Below are 17,049 nucleotides of genomic sequence, written 5' to 3' on the forward strand. Positions count from 1 at the left end.
CGTGGTTGCAAAAGGCAAGATTTCATTCTTTTTGATTGATGAGTAATATTCCATTGTGTATATATATATATATATATATACCACATCTTCTTTACCCATTCATCCATCGATGGACACTTGGGCTCTTTCCATACTTTAGCTATTGTTGATAGTGCTGCTAGAAACATTGGGGTGCATGTGTCCCTTCAAAACAGCACACCTGTATCCCTGGATAAATACCTAATAGTGCAGTTGCTGGGTCGTAGGATAGTTCTATTTTTAATTTTTTGAGGAACCTCCATACTGTTTTCCAGAGTGGCTGCACCAGTTTGCATTGCAATCAGCAGTGCAAAAGAGATCCTCTTTCTCCACATCCTCGCCAACATCTGTTGTTGCCTGAGTTGTTAATGTTAGCCATTTGTATTTCCCTGATGATGAGAGTGATGTTGAGCATTTTTTCATGTGTCAGTTGGCCGTCTGGATGTCTTTCTTGGAGAAGTGTCTATTCATGTCTTTTGCCCATTTCTTCACTGGATTATTTGTTTTTGGGGTGTTGAGTTTGATAAGTTCTTTATAGATTTTGGATACTAAACCTTTATCTGATATGTCACTTGCATATGTCTTCTCCCATTCTGTCAGTTGCCTTTTAGTTTTGCTGATTGTTTCCCTTAAAACTGTGAGTATTCTTTGAAGAAATATGAGACAAAAACATTTTGGGGTAACTATATTATCTTATTGATAACAGACCCTGAGATACAGGGTCAAAATGGTTTACTAAAGTTTTTGTTTGTTTGTTTTGTTTGTTTGTTTGTTTAAAGTTGCTAAGGAAAGGACCAAATATAACTCCTTCAGGGTGGAGTTAGATTTTGTCCAGCTTGGGGGAAAAGGGTCAAGTTAGACTTTGGTATGATCCAGCCTAACACTTCTATGAATAATTTTATGTTGATACCTCTTTTGAGTTAGTTTGGGTGTTTTAAGAATTAAAAAAAAGACGTATTTAAAAACATGAATAGGGAGGGTAGGGTGGGTGATGGGTATTGAGGAGGGCACCTTTTGGGATGAGCACTGGGTGTTGTATGGAAACCAATTTGTCAATAAATTTCATAAAAAAAAAAACATGAATAGGGGCGCCTGGGTGGCTCATTCGGTTAAGCGGCCGACTTCGGCTCAGGTCATGATCTCGCGGTCCGTGAGTTCGAGCCCCGCGTCGGGCTCTGTGCTGACAGCTCAGAGCCTGGAGCCTGTTTCGGATTCTGTGTCTCCCTCTCTCTGACCCTCCCCTGTTCATGCTCTGTCTCTCCCTGTCTCAAAAATAAATAAAACGTTAAAAAAATTTTTTTAAAATAAAAAAAATAAAAATAAATAAAAACATGAATAAAATTCAACACAAATGAAAACTGGAGAAAGTCTTATTTTCAGAAATGGCAAAGAAAGGGATTAATATCCTAAATATATAATTACCTCAAGAGTAAATATGAAAAATTTTACCACACTTAAGTGTGCAATAAGACAGTTCACAAAGGAATAAATACAGTTGAATAATAAATATATGAAAAAATTAATTTTACTAAAAATTAAAGAAATTCAAAATAGTTACTTCAATGCCATGATATTTAAAAGTTAAAGGTAGTAATACTAAGTATTGCAAAAGATTTGGAGAAATGGTGCTCTCATAAGTGGCATCAATGGGTAATCTGTCAATAAATCATAAAAGCTTTAAAATGTATGTACCTTTTGAGGAAGAAATTACATTCACAAAAATGTAACCTAAGGAACTGATTAGGAATTTAGTGAAAAAGATATTCTTTACAATAATATTTATAATAACAAATAGTTACAAATCTCTTCAATCTCCAAACATGAGGATTGTTTAGTTGTGATACTATCAAATAATAGAATATTATTATTTTAGAGATTTTTAAAATAAAGAATATTATTATTTAAAAAGACTTTAAAGATTTAAATGTGGGATCACATTTATAGCATACACAGATGTTTTTGCTATTTCAAGAAATAGAAAACAGATATAAATATAAAATATGATCATGTTTTTCCACAAATATGTCTCTCTTTGTATCTATCTACAAAATGGGGAAAAATCTAAAAGGGTATATACCAAATGTTAACAGTGGCTATTTCAAAATAGCAGAAATATGAGTTATATCTATATTCAGTTTTTCTTCTGTGTGTTCAATTTTTTCTATAATGAGCATCCATTGTTTGTAAAACAGAAGTAAAAATGAATTTTAGGAATACTGTGTGTATTTTCTTTCATTCTTTTAACATTGACAGACTATTTAGAGAAGTACTGGGTACTACCATTTAAGTATATTTATGTTGAAGAGAAGAAATACTGAGGTGTTTTCTGATCCTCAACACCATGGAAAGAGAGTTTGATCATTTATAATCAAGCAGAATATGTAAGTCAAATTGCAGGAATTTTGTTGAGTAATATGAACATTAAATAAAACTTACTCAGCAAATTGGGAATAACAAAGGAGCCAATCTGAGAAAGTCAGATTTTCCAAGTGCTTCTGGAAGGTGATTTAATGTATATCAGGCTAGTTTCATCAAATACAAAAGTGTTTTATGGCATATTGTTCCCCCTTTCAGATTAGATTTCTCCCTTACTCGTCATCTTATCCATTGTTATGTGACCAGTTGAACCCTTATATGAAGTAACTAGGCACAGAATTACTACTGTAACCAAAAAGCAGACAGGACAAAAGTTTTACTTAACCATAGCAACAAGATAAAAACCTCTTCTAATTGTCATAGATTTAAAACCTGCTGCAGAATTTGCTGGGTTGGTATTAGCTGACCTTTAAATAGTTCCATGTAGACTTACCTGGAGTCTGTTGGAAGTATTTTCTTCATAGCAGCCACGTAGCTTTGAAGGGGAAGAAAGGCTTTGATCAATAAGAAGCTTGACAAGTATGGTTTTAAAGGATCCTGACTACTCCAAGTTGTTCAAAGAAAGGTTATTTAGAGTAATCCCAATCCTGCCAAAATTTCAGAGGGTCTCAGGAAAGAATAGCTGTCCAAAAAAGCTTCTTTTCTTGTTTGCCCCTCACCTGATATATTGAAGCAAGATTCTATATGCAGACTGCCGGAGAGTTCTAGGGTTTCCACATCTTACTCTTGGAAACAAATAATAAATTAAGCCTGTGTGGAAGACAGAAATAAGAAAAGGCCTGATAATACCTTACTCAGCTTTTAATCAATAAAACTAGGATTTTTTCAATAGACAGATAAAATCCTCCCTTAGAAATTTCTATGAAACACTTACTGGATGTCAGGTGTTTGTTTGTTTTTTTTCTGTTTATTCTCCATGCCATTAAAATTCAGCAAAAGTTGTTTGACAAAACCATAATTATATTAAAATAAGTTAATATTTTAAGCCAACATTTACTATAGTCTTATAACAACTTTGTTTTAGAAAATAGAAAGGCAATAAAGATTATCCATCGTCTTCCTGTCCAGAGGTGATAACTTTCAATTTTGTATATATTCTAATCTATATGCCCTTATATACATAACAACAGTTTTGAAAATTTGTATACTTCCTTGTAACTATATTTTCTAACTTTTAAATCAAAGCTATGAATATTTAAACATATCCTGAAATATTTTTTGAGAGAAAAAGAAAGCTACATAGTATTTCTTTTTTTTTTTTCCAAACTTGTATTGAAAAACCAGGAGGATATGCTATGTCCTTTTTCAGAAGAGTCTCTTATACAAGTGGAGGCTATGGACACCACCTTCTCCCTAAGCTGAGGACATTCTGTTCTCAAACTTGAGTTGCCCAGGATACATCATGGCTCAGACTCGGGTCAAACTGTTGGCACCAGTGTCCTCTCAGGAGTGCTGGATGCCAATGATAAGGTAGGGGAGAAATTTTGTGGTGGACCCTTTGTCCTGAACAGCCTTAGACACCCCTTGGGCACCTTGATTTTGTCAGCTTCATTGAAATATCACTTATGGCTGATGAGATGTTCATCCATGGCATCAAGAGAACCCATACCACAATATTTCTTTAGCCGGAATCCATCGGAGAAGAAGTACTCAGCAGGGTCCTTGGTGGTGGCAGCCAGGAGAGAGCCCATCATGACTGTGGAAGCCCCAGGGGCCAAGGCTTTGGCAATATGGCCCACACTTTAGATTCTTCTATCTGCAATGACAGGAACACCAACACACCATGCATATTCTGACACCTTGTACATTGTCTTTGCTTGGGACCACCCACAGCCCAGAACTTCCTGTGTGATGCATATGGAGCCACTGCCCATGCCCATCCACAGGGCATCTATGCCAGCATCAATGAGGTTCTTGGCCTGCATAGCCATGACCACATTGCCTCCAATAACTTGGAGACTGGCGTATTTCCTTTCATGTACTTGATCATGTTGATCTGGAAGATGGAGTTTTCCTGAGAAGAGTCCAAATCCACTAAGTCCACAGCATCCTGGTTTAGCAAGCTCGGCTTAAACTTGTCATCTTCGTGAATGCCAGTGGCTGCTCCACATAGCAGCTACTTTTTGGCATCTTTGGAGGCCAGTAGGTGATCCCAGTTCTTCTTCAGGTCTGTCTGGGCAATGATAGCTACTAGTTCACCATCTTCATTTACAATAGGTAACTTTCTCTTCTTGCTGTGCTGCAGAATTTTATTTGCTTCCTTCAGTGTGATGCCTGCAGGAGCTACCACCAAGTATTCCTTCTTCATCATGATCTCTTCCCAAAGCCAGTCATGTTCTTCCTCCTTGAGAAGATCACTGCCCACCAAGCAGCTCCCCATCCAGCCCATGTGTTGGTGGTTGGGATACCAGAGAAGCCATGCTGGGCTTTGGCTTCAAACACATCCCACATTCTGTCCTCAGGGCTGAGGTCACAGGGTCCATGATGAAACCCTGCTCGTCTTTCTTCACTTTCTGAAGTTTGTTGACTTGGAAATCAGGTGTACAATTGTGGTGGATGAAGCCAATACCACCTGTAAGGCCTATTGTTATGGCCGTGCTAGCCTCTGTGAGTGTGTTCATGGGTAAGGAAACCAGTAGGGTCTTCAGAGTGATTTCTTTTTTAAAGATTTTTTTAAATTTAATTTTATTTTTAAGTGAACTTTACATCCAATGTGGGGCTCAAACTCACAACCCCAAGATCAAGAGTTGTACACTCTACTGACAGAGCCAGCCATCCAGGTGCTCCCAGAATGAGGTTTTTGATGAGAGCAGAAGTCCTGCCTACCTGGTCTGCAGTGAAGTCAGTGTACCCAGCAAGAAGAGAAAGTCCTTGTGGGTGAGGCCATCCCCACAGTTGAACAGCTGCTCTTCCGTGAGCCTACTGTCTGGCACGTAAGATGCGCCCTGCTAATCAGGTAGTGGGCCACGGCCAGTGTGCACAAAGCCATGTGTGTCTGAGGACCTGGCTGCAGGGCGGTGTTTCTTAATTTATGCAAATTCTCAATTCTACAAATATGTGAAGGAGAAATCAGTGACGTAGACAGTATGAGATACAGTGGTTAGTAAGATAGAGTCTCTGATCTCAGTCAGCTTGTATTCTAGTAGTGAAAGGGCCAGAGAGGAGTAAACGGAAATGAAGATGCCTACCATGAGGCACTGTAAGAAGAGAGAAAATCCATGTTCACGGAGTGTCAAGGGATGAGAAAGCGCCTCTGATTTGGAGGGTGCTAAGGGGGTGATCTAATGGTCAGTATGATGACAGAATGCTTCTTACACATGTTGTTATGGTCAAGTTCAAATGAGTTAACACCTATTAACTGCCTGAAATAGTGCTATCATGTACTAAGTGCTCCTAAGGCTCCAATATTATTAGTTCTGTTGTTATTGTCAATCCTGTAATTATGTGACAACTGAAAGAAACCACTGGCTACAATGCCATTTCTTTGAACTCTTCCAACTTCAACCCCAAATTCAACAGGCCATGCTTTTCTGTAGCAAATGGGCCTCAAGAAACTCAGCTACTGTGTCCATTGACATCAAGAAGTCAAGTTGGCTGTCATCCATTAGGCACCGGTTAACATTTCGCCTCCAATTTTCATTTGCCTAAAATGATCCAAGGAGCCATAAACTTGAAGAGAGTATTTAATTACTTCAATAAAATAGGCCCATGGTCCTCCATGCTGGTTTAATAACTGCATTTTCATGCTTTTAGAATCACTTACAATATGCATTTTAAACCAGTGACACTTATTTCCTTTTATTATTGTTCCCACTCTGTTAATATGTGTTTATCTTATTCAGTCTCTGTAGCCTTGAAACAAGTGCTTGTTAATCAGAAGCCATTTAAATGCTGATATGCCATGTTCTACATTAAGGAAACTAAAAGAGCACCAAACAGGAAAGTACACATAGGTGCTTCCCCTCTTAATTAAAAGCTGCTTTGTACATATAACTCCTTTCCTGGCATTTTATGTGGAGGTATTCAAATTAGATTCAATGAGGATAGGGTAATTATAAACATAACTAAAGCTTCATAAGGGTCCTGTTTTAGGGACTTGACTCAGTGATAGATGGCAAGTGAATATATCATGGCTGGGTGACCACTAATGGACTCCTGCAAATTTGTAGAATGAAATCTCTGTGTTTCTCAGGATTTGGAGTGCTAAGGACCCCAAGCACAATCACAACCTTGGAAAACGTCTCCAGGCCATTGTCTTGATTGGCTTTCAGACTTCCTGCAGGCTTTGATGTGCATCTTGGAGATGCACTGTTCATGATCCAACATAAATTCTAAAAACTGCAGTAGATCATGAAGTTAGTGGTAGGGGAAAGGAGCTTCCTGAAGGGGCTGAAACCATCCCCTACCAAGACAAAAATGCAGGAAACAGACTGACAAGAGCTTTTATTTATTTTTTTTTTTAATTTTTTTTTCAACGTCTATTTATTTTTGGGACAGAGAGAGACAGAGCACGAACGGGGAAGGGGCAGAGAGAGAGGGAGACACAGAATCGGAAACAGGCTCCAGGCTCTGAGCCATCAGCCCAGAGCCCGACGCGGGGCTCGAACTCACGGACCGCGAGATCGTGACCTGGCTGAAGTCGGACGCTTAACCGACTGCGCCACCCAGGCGCCCCTGACAAGAGCTTTTAAATAGTAATGTAAGTTGCCCTGATCTCTAGATAACACATTTGTTTGACAATAAAAATCCTGGCTACAAGAGAAGGAGTCTAGTCATTCTACCATAAGACCCCCTGGGCCAAATTCTTCCATTTCCTTAGCTAGTCTCTCATGGCGTACCCCAAAAGGTGTGCTTCTAGAGAGCACCCTAGGAGGCAGACCCTGCATAAGTCTTAGAAGTAGCTTCAGGTAGGGACGCTTGGGTGGCTCACTTGGTTGGGCATCCGACTTCGACTCAGGTCATGATCTCGTGGTTCGTGGGTTCAAGCCCCACATTGGGCTCTGTGCTGACAGCTCAGAGCCTGGAACCTGCTTCAGATTCTGTGTCTCCTCTCTCTCTGTGCACCTCCTCTGCTTGTCCTCTGTCTCTCTCTCAAGAATAAATAAACATTAAAAAAAAAAGTAGCTTCAGTAAATCCACCCCTTACACACACACACACACACACACACACACACACACAGAACATGAGCACAAGCTGTGAGCATCTTGCTAGGTTCTTTGCTGGGCTGAAGCAAATTGGGATGGTAGTGGGCAGCTTAGAGGGAGTGTGAGCATGCCAAGAATTCCTACAGCATCCTAACACAAATCTTCATATTGTTAAAACAGAGGAGAAGGAAGAATAGACATCTTCTGGTAGAGCTTTCTATTTTAAAAAGCAATTCAGACAGGAAAGGTCACCTGTTCTAAGATGCACAATATTAGTGCCTGAAATGGAAGTTGAACTCAGTTTTCCTCATTTTTTGGTCCTGTATATTTCCATCATATTAGGCTGATTAAAAAACAAATATTACTCAAAGTAGATTCCCCTGAAAATAGCTTTCTTCACTTCTCAATAACTGTCCTCACAGTAAAGACCCTCCCTAATGAGAAAGGAACTATAGAAACTTGCAACAAAAACGGACTAGACAGGGCACCTGGGTGGCTCAGTCAGTTAAGCATCCGACTTCGGCTCAGGGCATGATCTTGCGGTCCGTGAGTTCAAGCCCCGTGTCAGGCTCTGTGCAGACAGCTCAGAGCCTGGAGCCTGTTTCAGATTCTGTGTCTCCCTCTCTCTGCCCCTCCCCTGCTCATGCTCTGTCTCTCTCTCTGTCTCAGAAATAAATAAACGTTAAAAAAATTTTTTTAAAAACAGACTAGATAAAATGGGAGTACCAGGATCTACTTTAGGAAAATCAGATGCCCATTCTTTATGAGGTCTATGAAGAAGGTACATTTCACTGAACGGAGATGGTGTTCATGGTCAGACCCTTAATGGGGGACCAATAAACAATGCACAACAATGCTGCCTTTGCCTCTTTCTTACTGTAAAAATTTCCTTTGTGCCCATACTAATAGAAATTAAATGTTATATGACCAAATCCAAAAGTAAACAAGGGCTTAAGAAAGAATTTTCTTCTATCAGTAAGGGGTCAATGATTGTACTCCATTTCTGGCTGATATACTCAGCAAATACTCCAACCATCATACCTTTGGTATGGTTTAAACATTGATTGTTTTTAAAGATAGTTCAAGAGGGGCACCTGGGTGGCTGAATTGGTTAAGTATCCGACTTCAGCTCAGGTCACGATCTCACGGTCTATGAGCTTAAGCCCCGCGTCAGGCTCTGAGCTGTCAGCACAGCTTCGATTCTGCTTCGATTTCTGTGTCTGCTTCGGATTCTGTGTCTCCCTCTCTGCCTGCCCCTCCCCTGCCCGCACTTTCTCTCAAAATAAATAAGCCTTAAAAAAAAGATAATTCAAGAAATTCAACAAAATTCAATGCCAAGACATCAAGTAAATCAGTTGCTAGTGAGCCCCATAAATAAGGAATACTCAAAAGAGTTTAGGCAGTTTGCTACTCTGGAGTCTGGTTTGTTTTCTAGACCTTACACCTGTTTAAATATCATGTTTGTTCCCCAGATTTAGAGAGTGTATTATGGTGCTAGGCCCACCAAGATAGCTTAACTACCTAAAAAAATTCAGCAGCATGGATTTGAGGTCATGAACATTAAAATAGCAGGAAGTAGCTTTCTATAAAGTTCAGAATCATAGCAACAAATTTTTCTCTCACATCTTATCAAGTCCCAGGCACCTGCCCATGAAATTGGCAGCAGAAAGGTTTTCTGTGCTGCAAATTACAGGTTTCTCGTCATCTTGCCAACTTGCTTTGTCTCCACAACCTGGCAAAATGTGGCTATTGGCAGGAAAATGAATATTTGAAAATGATTACAGCATATAGAGATTTTTGGTTCTATAATGTCTAATTGAGTAATATAAATACTGTTTTAGCACTAGGGGTATATTTGCTTTCTACTTTATAATAGATGACATGCTCTGTAATTTGAGCCCTTGGGCACTAGTCCCTCAAAGAAAGCATTAGAACAAGGTCCTCAATGAACATTATCTGTAACAAGGATAATTTATCAAAATATTAATGACATCTGTACTTTGGAATTCCATGGTCATAGCCTTCCCTCCAGCTAACCTGAGACATCCCACTGCCTGCTGCTATAGAGGAATTGGACAGAAAACCAGAATTTTCTAAATATCTTGACCATTTATAAAACCAGATTTTCCATCAAGTGTAAAGAAAGTACCCAGCCATCTATGGCGGCTGTGCCATTGGCTTGTTGCCTACGGTAAGAGAATACGGCAAATAGGAAATCAGAAAGCCAAATCCAGTTATTCTGGTTTGAAAGGTTTGTTAAAGAATGAAAGGCTGTAGGGAAGTAAGATAGGGAGTGGGAAATATAAGCAGCCCAAAGAGACACCAGGGTGTTAGATGAAGGAAACATCCGAAACAGGGGGCTGTTTTTTAAAATTCACATTAGGGATTCCAGAAGATAACAGTCTCATAAGTGGTCATCAAGCCACATCAAGATGAAGTTAAACACAGTGAAACTGAAGCTTTCCTGAGCTTGGCTTAGCTCTCCTGTGGCCAATGCTTCTCAAAGGATGACAGCAGCAGCAGCATCACCTGGGAACGTGTTAGAGATGCAAATTCTTGGACCTCCCCCTAGACCTGCTGCGTCAGGAACTCTGAGGGTGGGGGCCAGAAGCCTGTGTTCTGACAAGTCCTCCAGAAATTTCTTGAGGACCACCATCCTATGGCCTGATTGGAGGGTCAGGATTTCCACAGGTCCCCCAAGGCAGACAGTGAAGCTGAAGTCAAGTGTCTCTGCCTTAGGGCCTACCCAGCTGAGAGTCAAGGGACCTGTAGTGTAGAGCACGTAGACCAAGGGCTGGATGGAGAATGTGCAGGTGTTCAGAGACCTTTGTGACACCAGTTAGAACAGAACCTAGACCCAGCTGAGAGAGATCAACGCACCTACTTTAGGTGCAAATAGCAATAGGTCGGACATCACACAAGCTACCAGACAAAGGGCATCTCCTCAGGAAGATACCTGAGGAAGAAGACACACTACAATGCGAGAGCTGCTCCACTCTCCAACTGTAAAGTTCCACTGGGGACACCTCTCCCATGTCACTCCCCAGATACACAAAGACCATCTTGGAAAAAGGCAATGGAATGGTGAGGAAAGACAAAAGTATATGGCCATCTTGTCTGAAAAGACAGTCTTTCCAAAAAGACCGTTTAGAATGTTCAGAGACCTGATTAAGTGTCCAACTTAGAAGGACCGAATGTTTATACTGCAAGGAAACTGTTGAATCGTAAAAATCTGTGACTTCATTAATTGGCAGGTCTGAGTTGTTCCCATTTCTCTGGGGAATAATAGGGCTTATAAGGAAGCTTGGGCCAGTGTTAGAGAATAAGTAAACTGTATGCCTGAAAGCAAGATGCATAAATTGTAACTATGCTATGCACTTTTGCAGCTTTGTAGTACAATGCTTGCTTTTTGGTACTCAGAATGCTTTCTGGAAATCAAAATATTTCAGTATAGAAAGGACAGAATGAAATAATTTTAAAAAGGGATCTTAAAATTGTGAGGACTGCTCATGACATTTTTATAGTTTGCCCTTGGCAAATTCTCCTCCATCCTCCCTCTCTTATAGATAAACCATCCAGCAGCTTTGCCAACAGAAGCCTGACTCAGAGCCCTCAGGTGGAGGGAGTTTGGCAACATTAGAATGGTGGGCAGATTGGGAAGGGTCAGGTAGGAATTCCCTATTTGGAGACTCGATTAAGCAGAATGAATACGATGGGCCTAAAATAAATGAATATACAATAAAACAATGGGCAAGAAAACAATAGATTTCTTTGTTACTGGGATTAGTTAGAATGCACTGGGTTTTTCAATTACTTCAATGTCAAGAGCATGATCTTGGAAAATCACACCAATGTACCTTAACTGAAAAGTATTAAAAGCTCTTTAGAAATGTTTCCAGGCAGTATGTTTAAATATTTATGAACAATTTCTATAAATGACTGCTGGCCAGTTATAATAATTAGGTGTATTCAGATGATACAATAATCTTCCCTACTCTTGAAAATGTGCTGACTTTGTAATACTTACCCTGAAATGGCCTCTGCTCAGTGTGCTGACCTGTTTTTTTGTGGTTTTTTTTTTTTCTTCTTCTTCTTCTTTCTGGAAAGATTGGGTTTTGTTTTTAGTTAAATTAAAAAAAATTTTTTTTAGTTGAAGTATAACTCATACATAAATTAAATTCACAAATTTAAATGCATAGCTCAGTAAACATATGTGCACGCCCATCTGAACTCCACCCAGGCTGAGATATTTCTAGGCCTCCAGGAGGTCCTTTGTCCTCTTCTAAGGGAATAACTCCACCCTATGCCACCTATTGTTCTGATTTCTATTACAGTTGATGACTTTTTTCTTTTTCTGAACTGAGGTAAATGGAATCAAATAGTAGTGATGTTTTCATGACTGGGTTCCTTCACTCAAAATTAGGTCTTTATGATTCATCTACATCGTTTCATTTGACACCAGCCTATCTTTTTTCCTTGCCGTGTGGTATCCCACTGTAGAAGTATACCATAATTTTCTTTTGATGGACATTGGGTCATTCCTAGTTAACTCTTATTAATGAAATTTCCATGAGCATTCTTGTATAGTTTTTTTTTTTTCAACGTTTATTTATTTTTGGGACAGAGAGAGACAGAGCATGAACGGGGGAGGGGCAGAGAGAGAGGGAGACACAGAATCGGAAACAGGCTCCAGGCTCTGAGCCATCAGCCCAGAGCCCGACGCGGGGCTCGAACTCACGGACCGCGAGATCGTGACCTGGCTGTAGTCGGACGCTTAACCGACTGCACCACCCAGGCGCCCCTTGTATAGTTCTTTCATTGAACCTAAGCATCTGTTTGTCTTGGGAATAGACCCAGGAGTGAAGCTACTGGGTCAAAGGATATAGGTTTATTTAGCTTTAGTGGGCACTGCCAGATATTAAAAATGATCGTACCGATTTATGTTCTTATACAAAAGGCTGGCTTTAAAAAAAGTTTTTTTTAACATTTATTTGTTTTTGAGAGGCACAGAGAGATAGAACACAGCAGGGGAGGAGCAGAGAGAGGGAGACACAGGCTCCAGGCTCTGAGTCTCCAAAGCAGGCTCCAGGCTCTGAGCTGTCAGCACAGAACCTGACACAGGGCTCGAACTCACAGACTGTGAGCTCATGACCTGAGCTGAAGTCAGCCACTCAGCTGACTGAGCCACCCAGCCAACCCTAAAAGGCTGGCTTTTTAAATGAGAGAACATACATTGTATTTCAAGAGGCCTTTCTCAACACTGGCTTCCATGGGATGGTCTGTCTGTAGTTACTTAGGCAGGGCATAAGTGCTCTAGAGAGGAAAGAGCACTTCTCATTGGTCTGATTCATTTTCAAGTTCAATTATATATATATATATATATATATATATATATATATATACATACACACACACACACACACACACACACACACATCAAGGAAAGGTGGCTCATACAGGAAGCAATTTAGTATATAAGGCAAGCTTACTTCTCAGAGCTCCCTTAACCCTATATAATACTTTTCTCTTTGAACCTTTATTTTTTTCATATTGAAAAGTATATATGGAAAATGGGGGAGGCTATGCATGTGTTGGGGTGAGAGGTATATGGGAAATCCCTATACCTTCCCCTCAATTTACCTGTGGTGAACCTAAAAAAAAAAGTAAACTAAAAAAAAAAAAACCCATATGGACTCACTGCAGAAAATTCAGAAAACACGGGAAAATGCACACGAGAGGATAAAGACCCATACTCTGACGGACTTTTCTCATTATATGCTTCCAGAACCTATTTACGCATGGGCGAGTTCTAGCTGTAGGAAAATTATTTCTTTACAAAGGTTTTGCAACTTGTGTTTCTGTTTTTTGTTTGCTTATTTTGGATTATTTAACTGTATTCATAGACATCTTCACGCATCAATAATTATAAATATGCATCATGTTTAATGGCAGCAGGGGATTTTATTGTACATAAATGCCCTAGTTGATTTAACCATTCCCCTATTGGTGGGTGTTTATATTCACGCTCTTTTAAAAACAATGATGCAGTAAGCATCGTTATGTACATATCTTGTGCACATGTTAAATTATTTTCCTTAGGGTAAATTCCCAGAGTTTAATTTATAAGTTAAAAGTGATTCATATCTTCAATTTTGATATAGATTAACAAAATGCCTTCCCAAATGCTGTGTCAAGATACTTCTCTAGCAGCATATGAGTGCAATCCCAAACTCCCAAATAGCAGGCTGCAGCATTCTTTTTTTTTTTTAAGTTTATTTATTTTTGAGAGAGAGAGGAGGGAGGGGCAGAGAGGCAGAGGAAGAGAGAGAATCCCAAGTAGGCTCTGTGCTGTCAGCACAGAGCCCCATATGGCCTCGAACCCACAAATGATAAGATCATGACCTGATCCAAATCAAGAATCATATGCTTAACCAACTGAGCCACATAGGTGCCCCTGCAGCATTCTTTTTAATCACAATTTTATTGGCCTTAAATAATGCCCACTTTTATTAATATTTACTTAACTACAAACAAAATTTAACATAGTTCCATAATTCTTTTTTTAAAGAATTTTTTTAAGTTTATTTATTTATTTTGAGAGAGAGACAGAGAGCGTGAGCAGGACATGGGGATAGAGAGAGGGAGAGAGAGAGAATCCCAAGCAGGTTCTGTGCTGTCAGCATGGAGCCTGATGCGGGTCGCAAACCCACCAACTGTGAGACCATGACCTGAGCCAAAACCAAGAGTCGGATGCTTAATGGACTGAGCCACCCAGGTGCCCCACAATAGTTCCATAATTCTGTTCACCACTTGAAGCTGTCCCTTTGTAAATTACTTGTTTGTTTCATTAGTCCATATTAATTTTGCTACGTAAAAATTTTTGTATGTAGAAAATCGATTAACATGTCTGCCACATTTGTTTTAAATACTTTCCTTTTTATTTTTAGCAAGTTGGTATTTTCATTATTCAGGTCTTTATATTCTTTTGTCAAATGTTGGATTTTTTTCACATATTCTTCACAATTCTTATTACTCTCAATCCTAATATATTTTGCATGATTGCTGCTAATTTGAATTGAATTATTTTGTTGATCGTTATTACTTTATTCATTATGGTATACATTAATTATTTATTAAAATATTGATTATTAATATATATGAAAGCGATTGATATTAATATTTCTGTTGTTAGCACTCTCCCTAATAGTTATTTTTAATTCACATACATATTCCAGTTGATTCTCTTGGTTTTTTCAGCCAGATAATCAAGTTGTATGCAAATTACGATAATGTTCTTAGTTTTGATATTTATAGCTTTTGTTTCTTCTAATGGAACAATGGGACACCTCTACAGTGTTAGAAGATCATAGTGAAAAAGGAAATCTCTGCCTTTTTAACTTAATTTATTTCACTAATCTTAATGCTGGCATTAGATTTATGATGTTTTTCTAAAAAAATCATATTAGGAGTATCTTATTTCTTCTGATTTTATAAAAAAACCTTTTTGTCAGAAATAGGCAATAACTTTTATCAAAAACATATAAACATGTCTTGAGATGGTCATATGAGTCTTCAAGTAAGTGGTAAGGTGATTTGTATTAATAAGACTGAATTGCCCTTGCATTCCAAGTGTAAACTCTACTTTGTCGTGGAACATTTTTCTTTTTATATACACTGGGATTGATTTGCTACTGTTTGGTTGAATATTTTAGACTTTGTATTTATAAGTAAGATTGTAGGTCTATATAGTTTGGGGGTTTTGTTTTGTTTTGTTTTTTTGCTTGGTAATCCTCTTAGGTTTTTCAATTGGAGTTATGCTAGCTTGGTAAATTAAATATGGTAGCATCCATTCTTTTCTTTATTCTGTGAAGTATTTTCAATGGCAAATGCCATTTCAATTTTCTCCCAAAATACCTGTATTATAGATTTTTATATGCCAGGTACTGTGCTGGATATTGGAGATAGATGCATAAGTAATAAAAATATGATGGCTTTTTGAGAACACATTATAGTGGAATATGTTCCTTGAAAGTTTGAAAGAATTAGTCTGACTGCATTTTGGGGGAGTGGAGGAGAGCACATGCAGCTTTTGTCCAATTTTCTTATTTCTTCCATTTTGTTGGATATATTCCAGTTTTCCTTTGGCATCCATATTTTCTTGGAAAATTATTCCTCTCAAGGAGAGTTTGGTGTTTTCCTTTACTAGATTAGTCTTCTCCATCTATGGTTATATCTCAGCTCCTAATTTGTATGTTTTCAGCTTTGTCTCTTTTTCTTACCTTTGAATTCAAGTGATGTTAGTGTATGTGTGGGTGTATAATATAATATAAAGCAAGGAACAAATTATCCTCCTATCACCACATAGTCTGTTTTGTCACATTATCAAGAATTTGCCAACTCTGCAAGGGAATACATTGAAGATAATGTGTTTTTTAAAGATGCCTGTGCTGAGGGACCTTGGGCAAAGAACTCAGTTCTTGAGAAGAATGTGAATTTCTTAAGACCAAGAGCCACATTTCTGGAATCTGCCCCAGGACCTGGGACAGTGACTCTTATGTGGCAGGCTTTCAATAACAATTTGTTGAATTGAGTTCTCTGCCGAAGGACAAAGAGCTTGTTGAGATGATTTCTTGAGGTACATTACAGGTTTAGAAGCTATAATATTAGAACAATTACAGTGATGAGAAAGAAAGTACTGTTAAAGAGTTAAAGACATCATGGAAATATATAGACCAGCTGGGTTTTCCTTCTTATGAATCATCCAGCAACATTATCACTCACTCTTAAATTGATCACTTACTAACTACATCGTTGGAAAAATATTGAATTCTTTTATTCTGAACGTTATAAAGCCAATTCTTTTAGCCATCACTTTATAAGGGAAAAATTAAAGAGTTTAACCATGTGACCACAAATAAATAAGTTGTTTCATGCTCACTTTTAAATTAATGAATTTTGTGGTGTACTTTTTTGTTAGCTGGTTTTTCTAAAACCCGGCCTACAGTGGGTATACAGGAGGTAATTCACATGATTTTGAAAAAGAGATAAAGGAAAAAAGATCTTACACTTCAATACATTCACAGTTCCCTATTAAGTATTAACTTGAGAGTGAACTTGACAAGTTATGAAAGTAAAACATATCTCTGTATTATTTTCTCTTACCAACACACTGATCCGTGGCTGTCTTAGTGTTTTTGTTTTCCCTTGTGGAACATTTGCTTCCACAAGAAGGTTTTATTTCCAAGAGGAATGCTTAGTGGCTTTATTTTAGAATTTTCATTTACTTTAGCCACAAATGGTAAATATTTTCTTCCACAATCACCCACAGTGATAACTGTGTATCATCAACACTAGATTTGGGGCAAGCTGGGCCACATCTAATTCTCAGGTAAACAGTCTCTCACTGAAAATTCTGTGGAGATATAATTATATTGAAAAAGTAAGTACTATTATATTCTTGTAAGGAGTACTGGTCATATTAGGTAATATTTCTTTTTTTAATGTTTATTT

The 17,049-nt window shown here is 38.5% G+C and overlaps 1 pseudogene; it reads right to left on the reverse strand.

Annotated features, from left to right (window-relative positions):
- Positions 1-3,699: 3,699 nt before the first annotated feature.
- LOC122491044 overlaps positions 3,700-17,049 on the reverse strand; it is a 91,227-nt pseudogene continuing 77,877 nt past the window's right edge.

The sequence above is a fragment of the Prionailurus bengalensis genome, chromosome C2, assembly GCF_016509475.1.
Source record: "Prionailurus bengalensis isolate Pbe53 chromosome C2, Fcat_Pben_1.1_paternal_pri, whole genome shotgun sequence".
NCBI lineage: Eukaryota > Metazoa > Chordata > Mammalia > Carnivora > Felidae > Prionailurus > Prionailurus bengalensis.